This window comes from Solanum lycopersicum, chromosome 6 (genome assembly GCF_036512215.1).
Source record: "Solanum lycopersicum chromosome 6, SLM_r2.1".
Classification (NCBI taxonomy): Eukaryota; Viridiplantae; Streptophyta; class Magnoliopsida; order Solanales; family Solanaceae; genus Solanum; species Solanum lycopersicum.
This window is the reverse complement of record NC_090805.1, coordinates 49,815,843-49,831,554: the sequence shown is the minus strand read 5'-3', so window position 1 is coordinate 49,831,554 and position 15,712 is coordinate 49,815,843. Positions and strand designations below refer to the sequence as shown.

The 15,712-nt window shown below is 25.5% G+C and overlaps 1 long non-coding RNA gene across 2 annotated transcripts; it reads right to left on the bottom strand.

Annotated features, from left to right (window-relative positions):
- Positions 1-554: 554 nt before the first annotated feature.
- Positions 555-2,023, bottom strand: LOC109120508 (uncharacterized). 2 transcript variants are annotated; one of them, XR_002027917.3, is made up of 3 exons: positions 1,697-2,023; positions 1,377-1,466; positions 555-926 (listed from the first exon to the last, which is right to left on the bottom strand). It is a non-coding gene; the product is annotated as an uncharacterized lncRNA (long non-coding RNA). The 2 variants fall into 2 exon arrangements; XR_002027916.3 differs by lacking the exon at positions 1,697-2,023 and having other exon boundaries at positions 1,377-1,690.
- Between the last annotated feature and the right edge of the window lie 13,689 nt (positions 2,024-15,712).

Below are 15,712 nucleotides of genomic sequence, written 5' to 3'. Positions count from 1 at the left end.
TATTGCAAATTTAGAGAATTGAAACAGTTGTAAATATATAGTATCAGGTTTAATATTGTGAGACACATCAATTTGTGATGTTGAAAGAATGATAAATAATAATTGTGTATCATATGCTTAATATACTTTTTTTTTTGGCTAATTTGTTCTACACATCAATTTGTGTTATTGAAAGCATGATAAATAATAATTGTGTATCATATACATAATATATTATTTGACAAATTTGTGTCAACTTATAGTATAGTATCAACCATACTCATTTATTTGTAACAAATTTATAAGAAACATAATGTTAAAAGGTACTAAATATATTGAAAATTAACTGATTTGTATCAAGTATAAAAATATAGTATCACGTGATGTGATACATCCAAATTTTGTTATATAAAAAATAATCGTGTAACATATAAATAACAAAGTTTTGAAAAACCTTGTATCTGCTAATAATATAATATCAATTATATATTAATTGTAATATACTCTATATTACAATTAATATAGAGTATAAAATATATAATGTATAAAATACTTATAATAGACAAAACGTAACAAGGTACTAACAATATCAAATATTATATTCAATTAAATAATTTTGTTACAAAAAATTGTAAAACTTGAGAAAATGTATCTTGCAAAATAACAAATCCTCCAAAATATTAGTTAATGTATCTTAAAAACAATAAACATCAAAGTTGTCTGTGAATTGGTACATAATCACTAATTTATGTGAACCAAGTCATCTTATTGTTGTGGAGTGAAATAGCTCTTTAGCTTTAATGGATCATCGTTATCGCTAACATATCTCACCTTGACCTTGTCGAGATCGTACTCCATAATAGTGTCGATATCTTGTGCGAAGGTAGTCAACTCAAAAACCATTAGATGAATGTTGACTTCATCGCTAAAGAATTCAGCAAATGCAACTACAAACATTCAACCGTCACTATAAACATTTTGCAGGTACATTACAAAAATGAATTAAATTTTAAACAAAAAGTTAATTGCACTATACTTTATAGTAACTATAAAAAATCTTATTGTTTAGTTGATACATAATGATAATAATAGTAACGATACTCAATACCTCTTGATGATATTTGTTTCTGATACTAAATAAAACATCATATATTCATTATATGTTATTTAAGTATCGTGGTTAAACTATTTTATAATATAATATATTATTCTGCAAATTACATCTCATCAAAATAATTTCTACTATATAGTTTGATTGATCAGTGACAATATATCGAAAAATGAAAAGAATCAAAATTAGGATTTTATATAATGTCGTTAGATATAAAGCAAGGTACAGAATAATATGATAATTTATCATTGTTGTCAATATATCTAATTTTTTAAAAATAACTCACCAGGGATGAAGTTCTTCCACATTTGCTTTAAAAGATGAAGTTTTGTCCTTCTAAATATTATGATTCGCCATGGTTAATGAATCCTACAACCTTTTGGATCTATTTTTTAGCTCAATAATCATCATCGAAATCATAATGAGTTGATTAGATCTATTTTAATGAAAGTTTTCATCGTCAATATCAAATACACAAGGCACCATACTAAAAAGAAGGAGAAGGATTTATATGTATAAGAAAATTGTAAATAAAAACATTAATTTTTTTTAATAAAAAAATGAAATCTGAAGAATTGAAAAAAAATGATGAAAAAATAGTCTTACCCCTTTAGGAACTTGAAATTGATGAACTTGAGAGAATAGATTTAAAATTAAAAAATTGAGTAATTGGTGTAATTGTTGATATATGGGAATGATTTTAGGCGTAAAGATAGGAACAAAATCGTTGGATTGGAAGGGATGTGAATCGTAGGATAAATGTTATCCCTTTTTTAACGCCGTAACAGATAATTAACTAACATATAAAGTATCCATCCGCTCTAATTCAAGTATCATTTTGTTATATTAAGTATTCGGACTAATATAAAAAAGGGATTTTTGGTAAATAGTGAAACAATAGGAATAGAAAGTAATTTTTCCCTTAGACTATGTGATTTGCCTAGTTTTTACATAATAATATAATAAATTGTATAGTATTGTATTATTTTAATAGAATATAATGTTTAGATGGACCTTATCATTTTTCGTCATTACACAATGTCATTCATCAATTATTTGAACAATAACTTATAAAAAAAAAAAGCAAGGTACATGGTAAAATTACTCTAAAAGATAGTTCAAGGACAACATAAAATTATCAGGTAGTAAGTAAAACTAAAAACAAGAAGAAAAAATTAACGTAATGACGTGATCACACCAAATCGATCATTACTTCAAATGAAATTTTTCGTTGTCACCAAATCGATTATTATATCAAATGAGATTTTTCATTGTCACCTAATAAAGAGTTAACGATATGATACAAAAATCGAAAAAAATAGATAAAGAAGAAATGAAGAAGAGTCCGAATCCAAAACTTATAATGCGGTGGAACTACATATGTTCCTTGTGGGAAGATTACCCGATAAATACAAAATGGCTTCCGGTTAAAGTTATTTCTCAATTTTTCTTTGGTCAAAATATGCATCACATTTAGCGCGCCCTCTTATCGTCTAGATAATTTTACTGATTACATTTTAGAGTGATTATTTTTTCATATAAAAGCTGACATCGCATATTTTGTTTGTCCAAAACTATAAAAGTAAAAATATGAAGATTTACTGTACTCCTTTAACAATATATATTAGGAGTAATCATAAAAAAAAATACATAAAAGTTAAAAAAACCTCATGTGAATTGTATGTAACATAAAGTGACACAATACTCTTCCGTCACCTTATAAATGACGTTTTTATACTTTTTTTTAATCAGTCACATAATCAGAATAATACTAGTTTTCCTTTTTTAAAACTTACTCTTATTTAAATGAGTAAATTTTCATGTAACTAAAAGACTATATATTAATATATTTGATTTAAGAAAAGATAATATTATAGATAATATAAGTCATTAGAGAATGTTAGCAGCGAGCTGCAAGTACTTGAGAAGGGAAAGACAAAATATAATAGGTACTATAATAGTTCTTAGATAAATATGGCGTATTTCACCTATCAAAAAGAGTTTCTTCTTTTTCTTCTTCTAGCTATCGGCCACCGGGTTGGATTTTCCTTTCATACAGTTATGCTTCACTGGGGGGATTCCCCAGTAGGAGGAGTATTTCCCTACGATAAGATAAAATATATAGAAAAGTAAGAAAAGTGGACCAAAACACTATATAACATGCTCTTTTGCACACTTTCACTTGTCCACAATGGACACAACATTTTTTTTAAAAAAATACGAATAAAATGCATATTTAACTATTATAGTCATGATTATTAGCATTTTCAAATATCTTGAAAATGATTTAGAAAATTAAAAGTTAATGCTAAAAGTAAAACAGGAAAAAATAATTGTTCTCTTGATAAATTATATATGACAAGTAAAAACAAAATTTTATCGAAAAACTAAAGACAAATAAAAATAAATAGACTGAATGTCTATTATTTAATTAAGGATAGATTAGAAAAGTTATTTTTTTTTCTTTCTAAAAATAAGTAGATTTCTTAAGAAATGTACCCAAGATAAAATCATCACTTAATATGAAATAATGAAAGAAATATTTTATGATTTTAGTTTCTACCAAACATTTAATAGTAATTATGAACTACTACAAAGAAATAAGTGAAGACTAGTATAGTAAAAGCAATAGATTGACGAAAATTTATACAAGATACTAACTTAATTAAAACCAGCGTAACATAAAAATAAAATAAAAAAATAAAAAAGAGAGAGATTAATCGACAAAAATACAAGCTAAACTAAAGTTAAATAGTTAATACAGAGCAAAGAACAAAAGGGGGAAGTTACTCCATGTAATCACAATTATTTGACCCATATCAAATCCTTGTTGAATTTGATTTTCCTTTTACAGAATTCATGAATACAAGCACTTTGATAACATCGTCAAGTAAAAATTGACAGTAATAAAATGAGTTGATTTTTCATATCTCAAAATGCAATAATTGAGATTAAAATTGTTATTTGAGTAATCCACACCTAATATGATTGATTAACTTATACAAGCTAAATCATAAATCAATTCAAAAAGTAGAGGTACATTTTATAATTAATTGGGTAAATTAAATTAAAAAAATTAACTTAGACAAATTATTTGTTTGGATTGTAGATATCTATGAGTTTGTGTCTTCGATAGGACAACATATAATTAACTTTTTTCTATGTGGTATTGCAACAAACATATCTAACATATAAGGTGTACTAAAATTTCTGATTCAACTCAATAATTAAACCCTTTTTATAATTGGAAAAAAAAAGGTGTGTGCAAAATTAAGAACACATATATAATAGTAGCAATTAATTTAACATTTTTATGACTTACAAATGAAATTTAGAGATGGTTAATTATAAATTTACCTTATCCTTTTGGCCAGAAGAGCTTTCAATCTTCTCTCGTTTGTATCGTTTTTCTTTTATATTTTTTCTAATTGGCTCTTGGCTAGGGTTACTAGCAATTCTCTGAGACCTCCTGAGGTTTATTTTTGTTTCCACCAATGTCTCATTAGTAGATCCACTACAAAAATCTTCAGTTTTCCTCTTTCTAACCATCATTTCATCACCTTTCAAGTTTTGCAAATCAATTTCACAGCTTGCTACTTCCACATCCTTCTCTTGTATGGTCATCGTTTTATCATCATTTTCAGTAAATTTCTCTTCTTCATTCTGATTATTCATACAAGGAATTTGATCATTTGAAACTTTGCGATGATTGAACTCATCACCTTCAAAAAGTGGATCAAGATCATAAAAGATATCATCGTTCATATCCATCACTTTAAAAAATTTTTGATAGACTGAACATCAAGATCTGAGACTTAAAGAAAAAAAAGAGTAAGAAAAAAAAATTCGATACAATCTAAGTAAATAAGAATGATGTTAGATATATAAGTAAAATACATTGAATAGGGATGAGATGAAAAGAAAAGGAGAGAAATTTTTTTGAGATAACTATGAAAATAAAAGAGTTATTTGTAGAGTTTCTGAATAAAAGCAGACTAAAAAGAAAAATATTCGATAAGAACGAAGTTGGTGATGAAAGTAATATTATTTTTTGAAGTGAGAGAAACAAATAAAAACAAAAAGAGCGAGATTTTGTTTTATATAATCTAAAATTATATACAAAAAAAGAGTAGTAAAAGAGAAGAACTTTTTCTAATACAATCTGAGTAAATGAAAAAATTGTTTGATATATAAATGTGTTGAATAGAGATGAGATTGAGAAGAAAAAAAAAAAAAGATTTCGAGACTAATTATAAAAATAAATGAGTTATTTATAGAGTTTCTGAATAAAAGTAGAATGAAAAGAAAAAAAATCGATATGAACGAAGTTGTGATGAAAATAATATTTTATATATGGAGTGAGAGTAACAATAAAAATAAAAATATGAGATTTCTTTTATATAATCTAAAAATGTGATAGAATTATTTTCGCAATAATAATATTTTTGAAAAAAAAAAAGAATTTATCTATTAACAACAACATTTGAACTAGATTCTGGATTACACAATTTTTCGCATATGAGTTTGTCTCTTGGCTTTTAAAAGTTCTTGATAAATTTTAAAAAATATGTGTTAAAAGTATTGATATAATTCACACTCTTAAAATATATTTCTCTTTAGTTGCGTCCAAAATTTCTGATTCAACTCAATAATTAAACCCCCATTTTAAAATTGCAAAAATAAAGGTGTATGCAAAATTAAGAACACATATATAATAGTAGCAATTAGTTTAACATTTTATGACTTATAAATGAAATTTAGAGATTTTTAATTATAAATTTACCTTGTCCTTTTGGCCAGAAAAGCTTTCAGTCTTATCTCGTTTCTATCATTTTTCTTTTATTTTTTTTCTAATTAGCTCTTGACTAGGGTTAATAGCAATTCTCTGAGACCTTCTAAGGTTTATTTTTGTTTTCACCAATGCCTCATTAGTAGATACACTAGAAAATTCTTCAGTTTTCCTCTTTCTTATTATTTCACCACTTTTCAAGTTTTGCAAATCAATTTCACATCTTGCTACTTCCACATCCTTCTCTTGTATGGTCATTATTTTATCATCATTTTCAGTAGATTTCTCTTCTTCATTTTGATTATTCATACAAGGAATTTGATAATTTGAAACTTTGCAATGATTATATTCATCACCTTCAAAAAGTGGATCAAGATCACAAAAGATATCATCATTCATATACATCACTTTAAAATTGTCTTGATAGATTCATCAAGATCTGAGAAGAATATATTCATAAAAAAAAAAGGAGAGAGAAAAGAAAAAGAACTTTTTTTGTTTTGTTGATACAATCTGAGTAAATAAAAATATTGTTTGATATGTAAATTATATATGTTGAATAGAGATGAGATTGGGAAGAAAAGGAGAGAAAAAATTTTGAGATTAACTATGAAAATAAAAGAGTTGTTTGTTGAGTTTCTAAATAAAAATAGACTTAAGAAAAAAATATTCGATGCGAATGAAGTTAGTGATGAAAGTAATATTTTTTATGGAGTGAGAGCAATAATAAAAACAAAAGTAAGGATAAAATTTTGTTTTATATAATCTAAAAATAAATACAAAAAAAGAGTAAGAAAAGGGAAGAATTTTTTCTAATACAATCTGAGTAAATGAAAAAGTTGTCTGATATATAAATGGTGTTAAATAGAGATGAGATTTAGAAGAAAAGATTTCGAGACTAACTATGAAAATAAAAGAGTTTTTTTGTAGAGTTTCTGAATAAAAGTAGACTGAAAAGAAAAATATTCGATACGAACGAAGTTGGTAATGCAAGTAATATTTTACGGAGGGAGAGCAACAATAAAAACAAAAACAAAAAAAGACATTTCTTTTACATTATCTAAAAATGTGAGAGAGTTATTTTCGTGGTTATATATCAATAATAACATTTTTGGAAAAAAAAATTATGTATTAACAACAACATTTGAACCAGATTTAGGGTTACACAATTTCTCGCTTATGAGTATGTCTCTTCGCTTTTAAAAGTTCTTAAAAGGTTTTATGAGTCTGAATGAATCAAATATGTGATAAAAATATTGATATAATTCACACTCTTAAAATATATTTCGCTTTAGTTTCGTCAAATTTCTTATTTTCTTATCTTCTTCTACACAAAAGAAACTTGTGTCTCCCTATCCCTCTTCAACTATCACTTAGCAACTAATTTCTGCTCCTCTTAAATCTAGTTGGATCATAAAAACATATGAATTTAACTGTCAACATAGGCAAACATAGAGACTAAAATAAAGATTGTTATTATTACTTACATATTAAAAAGAATTACCAATTTTAAAATATGAAAAAAAAAATAGGAAGAAGAATTCAACTTCACTTCACATATCAAAATAAAAAAACTCACAATGCCATCTAGACAATTACCTATTACATTTTAGAGTGATTATTTTTACATGTAAAAATAAACATTGCATATTCTTTTTGTCAAAACTATAAAAGTAAAAACATGAAGTTTCACTGTAACCCTTAAATTATATATTTGGAGTAATAATACAAAAAATACGTAAAGAGTTTAAAAACCTCATCAGAATTGTATGTAACATAAAGTGATACAATACTCCCTCGTCCCCTTATAAATGATAATACTAATTATCCGTTTTTAAATTTTCTCCTATTTAAATGAGTGAATTTTTATGCAACTAAAAAACTATAGATTATATATTTGATTAAAAAAGATAAAATTGTAGATAATATAAGTCATTAGAGAATGTTGGCAGCGAGCTGCAAGTACTACTTGGGGGAGGAAAAGACAAAATATAATAGATATTACAATATTTCTTAGATAAATATGGCGTATTTCTCCTGTCAAAAAGAGTTCATTCTTTATCTTCTTATAGCTATCGACCACCAGGTTCGATTCTCTTTTCATATAGTTATGCTTCACTGGAGGGGTTCCCCGGTAGGAGTAATTTCCTACAATCAGATAAAATAGAAGAGTAAGAAAACTGGAGCAGAACACTATATAACATACACTCTTGCTCACATTCACTTGTCCACAATGGATATCGCACTTTTTTATGATAAAAGAATGAATAAAATGCATATTTAACTAGTATACTATGGTTATTAGCATTTTCAAATATCTTGAAAATGATTTAGGAAGTTAACCGCTTATGTTAGAATTAAAACAGAAAACAAATAATCATTCTCTTGATAATTTATACATGACAAGTAAAACTAAAAATTTTATTTTAGTATTTCTGACAAGTACAAATAAATAGACTGAATGGTCACTTTTTAATAAAGGGTAGATTAGAAAAAAATTCTTTCTAAAAAAATAAGTAGATTTCTTAGAAAATGTACCCAAGATAAAATCATCACTTAATATGAAATAATGAAAGCAATATTTTATGAGTTTAGTTTCTATCAAACATTTAATAGTAATTATGAACTTACTATAAATAAATAAGTGAAGACTAACATAGTAAAAGCAATAGATTGAGGGAAATATAAACAAGGGTACTAACTTAATTAAAACTAGTTGACATTAAAAAAAAATAAGTCCCCAAAAGTTTTACAAAATTCATGAATACAAGCACTTTGATAACATCGTCAAGTAAAAATTGACAGTAATAAAATGAAATGATTTTTCATATCTCGAAATGTGAAAATTTGAGATTAAGATTATTATTTGAGTAATCCACACTTAATATGATTGATTAACTTATACGAGCTAAATCATAAATCAATTCAAAAAGTAGAGGTACATTTTATAATAAATTGGGTAAATTAAATTAAAAAAAATAACTTGGATAAATCATTTGTTTGGATTGTAGATATCTATGAGTTTGTGTCTTTGATAGGAAAACATATATTTTACTTTTTTCTATGTGGTATTGCAATAAACATATCTTACATATAAGGTGTAATAAAATTTCTGATTAAGCTCAATAATTAAACCCTTTTATAATTGCAAAAAAAAAAGGTGTATGCAAAATTAACAACGCACATATAATAGTAGCAATTAATTTAACATTTTTATGACTTACAAATAAAATTTAGAGATTGTTAATTATAAATTTACCTTATTCTTTTGGTCAGAAGAGCTTTCACTCATCTCTCGTTTGTATCGTTTTTCTTTTTTTTTTTCTAGTTGGCTCTTGGCTAGGGTTACTAGCCATTCTCTGAGGTTTATTTTTGTTTTCACCAATGCCTCATTAGTAGATCCACTAGAAAAATCTTCAGTTTTCCTCTTTCTAACCATCATTTCACCACCTTTCAAGTTTTGCAAATCAATTTCACATCTTGCTAATTCCACATCCTTCTCTTGTATGGTCATTGTTTTATCATCATCTTTAGTAGATTTCTCTTCTTCATTGATTATTCATACAAGTAATTTGATTATTTGAAACTTTACGATGATTATATTCTATCACCTTCAAAAAGTGGATCAAGATCATAAAAGATATCATCGTTCATATCCATCACTTTAAATTTGTTTTGATGGATTGAACATCAAGATTTGATAAGAATATAAAGAAAAAAAAAAGAATAAGAAAAAAAGAACTTTTTTTTCGATACAATCTAAGTAAATGAAAATGTTATTTGATATATAAGTTAAATATATTGAATAGAGATGAGATTGAAAAGAAAAGGAGAGAAAAGATTTTTAGATTAACTATAAAAGAAAAAGAGTTGTTTGTAGAGTTTCTGAACAAAAGCAGATTAAAAAGAAAAATATTCTATAAGAACGAAATTGGTGATAAAAGTAATATTTTTTATGGAGTGAGAGAAACAAATAAAAATAAAAAAAGCTAGATTTTATTTTATATAATCTAAAATTATATACAAAGAAAGAGTAGGAAAAGAGAAGAGCTTTTTCTAATACAATCTGAGTAAATGAAAAAGTTGTTTGATATATAAATGTGTTGAACAGAGATGAGATTGAGAAGAAAAGAAGAGAAAAAATTTCGAGACTAATTATAAAAATAAATGAGTTGTTTGTAGAGTTTCTGAATAAAAGTAGACTGAAAAGAAAAAACATTCGATACGAACGAAGTTGGTGGTGAAAGTAATATTTTATATATGGAGTGAGTGCAACAATAAAAACAAAAAAAATGAGATTCTTTTTACATAATCTAAAAATGTGATAGAATTATTTTTGTGGTTATATATCAATAATAATATTTTTTTTTAAAAAAAGACTTTATGTATTAACAACAACATTTAAACTAGATTCAGGATTACACAATTTCTCGCATATGAGTTTGTCTCTTCGCTTTTAAAAGTTCTTCATAAATTTTATGAGTTTGAATGAATCAAAAATATGTGATAAAAATATTGATATAATTCACACTCTTAAAATATATTTCGTTGTAATTGTGTCATATTTCTACTTTCTCATCTTCTTCTACACAAAAGAAACTTGTTTCTCCCTATCCCTCTTCAACTATCAGTTAGCAACTAAACATATTTTTTTTCCTAAATCTTGTTGGATCATAAAAAAAATTGCAGAATCAATCATATTAATTATTTGGTTCATATGGATTTAACTGTCAAAATGGGCAAACATAGAAACTAAAATAAAAATTGTTATTATAACTTGCATATTGAGAAACATTACCATATTTATATATGAAAAATTAGGAAGAAGAATTCAACTTCACTTCATCAAAAAAAGAAATTAACTTGTTTCACAATATTACCATCTAGACAATTTTTCCGATTACATTTTAAAGTGATTATTTTTTCATGTAAAAGTTGACATCGCATATTTTGTTTGTCTATGACTATAAAAGTAAAAACATGAAGATTTACTGTAACCCTTTAACAATATATATTAGGAGTAATTATAAAAAAAATACATAAAAATTAAAAAAAAACATCATCAGAATTGTATGTAACATATGTGACATAAAATGACACAATACTCCCCCCTTCTCCTTATAATGAAGTTTTTACAATTTCATTTTAATGACTCACATAATCAGAATAATACTAACTGTCTTTTTTTTATATTTACTTCTATTTAAATGAGTGAATTTTTATGTAACTAAAAAACGATGTAATATATATTTGATTAAAAAAGGATAAATTTGTAGATAATATAAGTCATCAGAGAATGTTGGCAGCGAGTTGCAAGTTCTACTTGGAGGAGGGAAAGACAAAATATAATAATTACTACAATAGTTTTAGATAAATATGGCGTATTTCGCCTATCAAAAAGAGTTCCTTCATTATCTTTTTCTAGCTATCGGCCACCAGGTTCGATTCTCTTTTCATATAGTTATGCTTCAAAGGTGGGGTTCCCTAGTAGGAGAAGTAATTCCCTACAATCAGATAAAATAGAAGAGTAAAAAAACTGAACCAAAACACTATATAGCATACTCTTTTGCTCACTTTCACTTGTCCACAATGGATATCGCACTTTCATTTTTAAAAAATGACGAATAAAATGCATAGTTAACTATTATACCCACGAATATTAGCATTTTGAAATATTTTGAAAATTATTTAAAAAATTAACAGATAATGTTTGAAGTAAAACAGAAAACAAATAATCGTTCTTTTGATAAATTAAACATGACAAATAATTAAAAGTGACAATTTTATTATAGTATTGAAAACAAGTAAAAATAAATAGACTGAGTGATCACTATTTAATTAAGTGTAGATAGAAAAAAAATTCTAAAAATAAGAAGATTTCTAAAGAAATATACCCAAGATAAAAATTATCACTTAATATGAAACAGTGGAAGCAATATTTTATGAGTGTAGTTTCTACCAAACATTTAATATAGTAATTATGAACTACTACAAAGAAATAAGTGAAGACTAGTATAGTAAAAGAAATAGATTGACGGAAATTTAAAAAAGATACTAACTTAATTAAAACTAATTTGACATTAAAAAAAATAGATAAATCCCCAAAAGTACAAGCTAAATTAAAGTTAAATAGTTAATACAAAGTAAAGAATAAAAGGGGGAAGTTACTCCATGTAATCACAATTATTTGACCATATCCATCCTTGTTGAATTTGATTTTCCTTTTACAAAATTCATAAATACAAGCACTTTGATAACATCATCACGTAAAAATTAACAGTAATAAAATGAGTTGATTTTTCATATCTCAAAATGTAATAATTTGAGATTAAAATTACTCTTTGAGTAATCCACACCCAATATAATTGATTAACTTATACAAGCTAAATCATACATCAATTCAAAAATAGAGGTAAATCATATAAGTAATTGCGTAAAATAAATAAGAAAAGTTTTTAACTTGATAAATCATTTGTTTAGATTGTAGATATCTATGAATTTGTGTCTTTGATCGGAAAACATATCTTGTACTTTTTTCAATGTGGTATTCCAATAAACATATCTAGCATATAAGGTGTACCAAAATTCTGATTCAACTCAATAATTAAACCCCCTTTTAAAATCGCAAAAATAAAGGTGTATGCAAAATTAAGAACACATAAAATAGTAGCAATTAGTTCAATATTTTATGACTTATAAATGAAATTTAGAGATTATTAATTATAAATTTACCTTGTTCTTTTGGCCAGAAAAGCCTTTAGTCTTCTCTCGTTTGTATCATTTTTCTTTTATTTTTTTTTCTAATTGGCTTTTGGCTAGGGTTACTAGCAATTCTCTAAGACCTTCTGAGGTTTATTTTTGTTTTCACCAAGGCCTCATTAGTAGATCCACTTGGAAAATCTTCTATTTTCTCTTTCTAACCATTTCACCACCTTTCAAGTTTTGCAAATCAATTTCACATCTTGCTACTTCCACATCCTTCTCTTGTATGGTCATTGTTTTATCATCATTTTCAGTAGATTTCTCTTCTTCATTCTGATTATTCATACAAGGAATTTGATCATTTGAAACTTGGATCAAGATCACACAAGATATCATCATTCATATTCATCACTTTAAAATTCTTTTGATAGATTGAACATCAAGATCTAAGAAGAATATATACATAAAAAAAAAGGAGAGTAAGAAAAGAGAATGAACTTTTTTTGTTTTGTTGATACAATCTGAGTAAATAAAAATATTGTTTGATATGTAAACTATATATGTTGAATAGAGATGAGATTGGGAAGAAAAGGAGAGAAAAAATTGAGATTAACTATAAAAATAAAAGAGTTGTTTGTTGAGTTTCTAAATAAATGTAGACTTAAGAAAAAATATTCGATACGAATGAAGTTAGTGACGAGAGTAATATTTTTTATGGAGTGAGAGCAATAATAAAAACAAAAAAAAAAAGATAAACTTTTCTTTTATATAATCTAAAAATAAATACAAAAAAAGAGTAAAAAAGAGGAACTTTTTCTAATACAATCTGAGTAAATGAAAAAGTTGTTTGATATATAAATGGTGTTAAATAGAGATGATTTTTATAAAAAAAAAATAAGAGAAAAGATTTCAAGACTAACTATAAAAATAAAAGAGTTTTTTGTAGAGTTTCTGAATAAAAGTAGACTGAAAAGAAAAATATTCGATACGAACGAAGTTGGTGATGAAAGTAATATTTTACGGAATGAGAGCAACAATAAAAACAAAAACAAAAAAAAAGAGATTTCTTTTACATAATCTAAAAATGTGAGAGAGTTATTTTCGTGGTTATATATCAATAATAACATTTTTGGGAAAAAAAGAATTTATGTATTAACAACAACATTTGAACCAGATTTAGGGTTACACAATTTCTCGCATATGAGTTTGTCTCTTCGCTTTTAAAAGTTTTTAATAGATTTTATGAGTCTGAATGAATCAAATATATGATAAAAATATTGATATAATTCACACTCTTAAAATATATTTCGCTTTAGTTCCGTCATACTTCTTCTTTTCTTGTTTTCTTATCTTCTTCTACCCAAAAGAAACTTGTGTCTCCCTATCCCTCTTCAACTATCAGTTAGCAACTAATTTCTGCTCCTCTCAAATCTAGTTGGATCATAAAAATATTTGCAGAATCAATCATATTAATTATTTGGTTCATAAGAATTTAATCGTCAAAATAGTCAAACATAGAAACTAAAATAAAGATTGTTATAATTACTTACATATTAAAAAGAATTACCATATTTAAAATATGAAGAAAAAAAATAGGAAGAAGAATTCAACTTCACTTCACATATCAAAATAAAAAAAACTAACTTGTCTCACATTGCCATCTAGACAATTTTACCTATTACATTTTAGAGTGATTATTTTTACATGTAAAAATAAACATTGCATATTCTGTTTGTCTATAACTATAAAAGTAAAAACATGAAGTTTCACTGTAACCCTTAACATTACATATGGAGTAATAATAAAAAAATAACATAAGACTAAAAAACTCATCAGAATTGTATGTAACATAAAGTGATGTAATACTCCCCCGTCCCCTTATAAATGATAATACTAATTATCCATTTTTAAATTTGCTCCTATTTAAATGAGTGAAATTTTATGTAACTAAAAAACTATATATTATATATTTGATTAAAAAAGATAATATAAGTCATTAGAGAATATCGGCAGCGAGCTGCAAATACTACTTGGGGGAGGAAAAGACAAAATATAATAGATACTACAATAATTCTTAGATAAATATGGCATATTTCTCCTGTCAAAAAGAGTTCCTTCTTTATCTTTTTATAGCTATCGAGCACCAGGTTCGATTCTCTTTTCATATAGTTATGCTTCACAAAAGGGGTTCCCCAGTAGGAGTAATTCCCTACAATTAGATAAAATAGAAAAGTAAGAAAACTGGACCAAAACACTATATAACATACACTCTTGCTCATTTTCACTTGTCCACGATGAATATCACACTTTTTTATAATAAAAAAGAAGAATAAAATGCATATTTAACTATTATACCGTAGTTATTGGCATTTTCAAATATCTTGAAAATGATTTAGGAAGTTAACCGCTTATGTTAGAATTAAAACAGAAAACAAATAATCATTCTCTTGATAATTTATACTTGACAAGTAAAACTGAAAGTTTTATTTTAGTATCGCAGACAAGTACAAATAAATAGACTGAGTGATCACTTTTTAATTAAGGGTAGATTAGAAAAAAAAAATTTCTTTCTAAAAATAAGTAGATTTCTTAGGAAATGTACCCAAGATAAAATCTATCACTGAATATGAAACAACGAAAATAATATTTTATGAGTTTAGTTTCTACCAAACATTTAATAGTAATTATGAACTACTATAAATAAATAAGTGAAGACTAACATAGTAAAAGCAATATAGATTGAGGGAAATATAAACAAGAACTACTATAAATAAATAAGTGAAGACTAACATAGTAAAAGCAATATAGATTGAGGGAAATATAAACAAGAGTACTAACTTAATTAAAACTTGTTGACATTAAAAAAAATAGATAAATCTCCAAAAGTACAAGCTACACGAAAGTTAAAATATTAATATAAAGCAACGAACAAGATGGGGAAGTTACTCCAAGTAATCACAATTATTTGACCCATATCTATCCTTGTTGAATTTGATTTTCCTTTTACAAAATTCATGAATACAAACACTTTGATAACATCGTCAAGTAAAAACTGATAGTAGTAAAATGAGTTGATGTTTCATATCTCAAAATGTAATAATTTGAAATTAAAATTATTATTTGAGTAATTC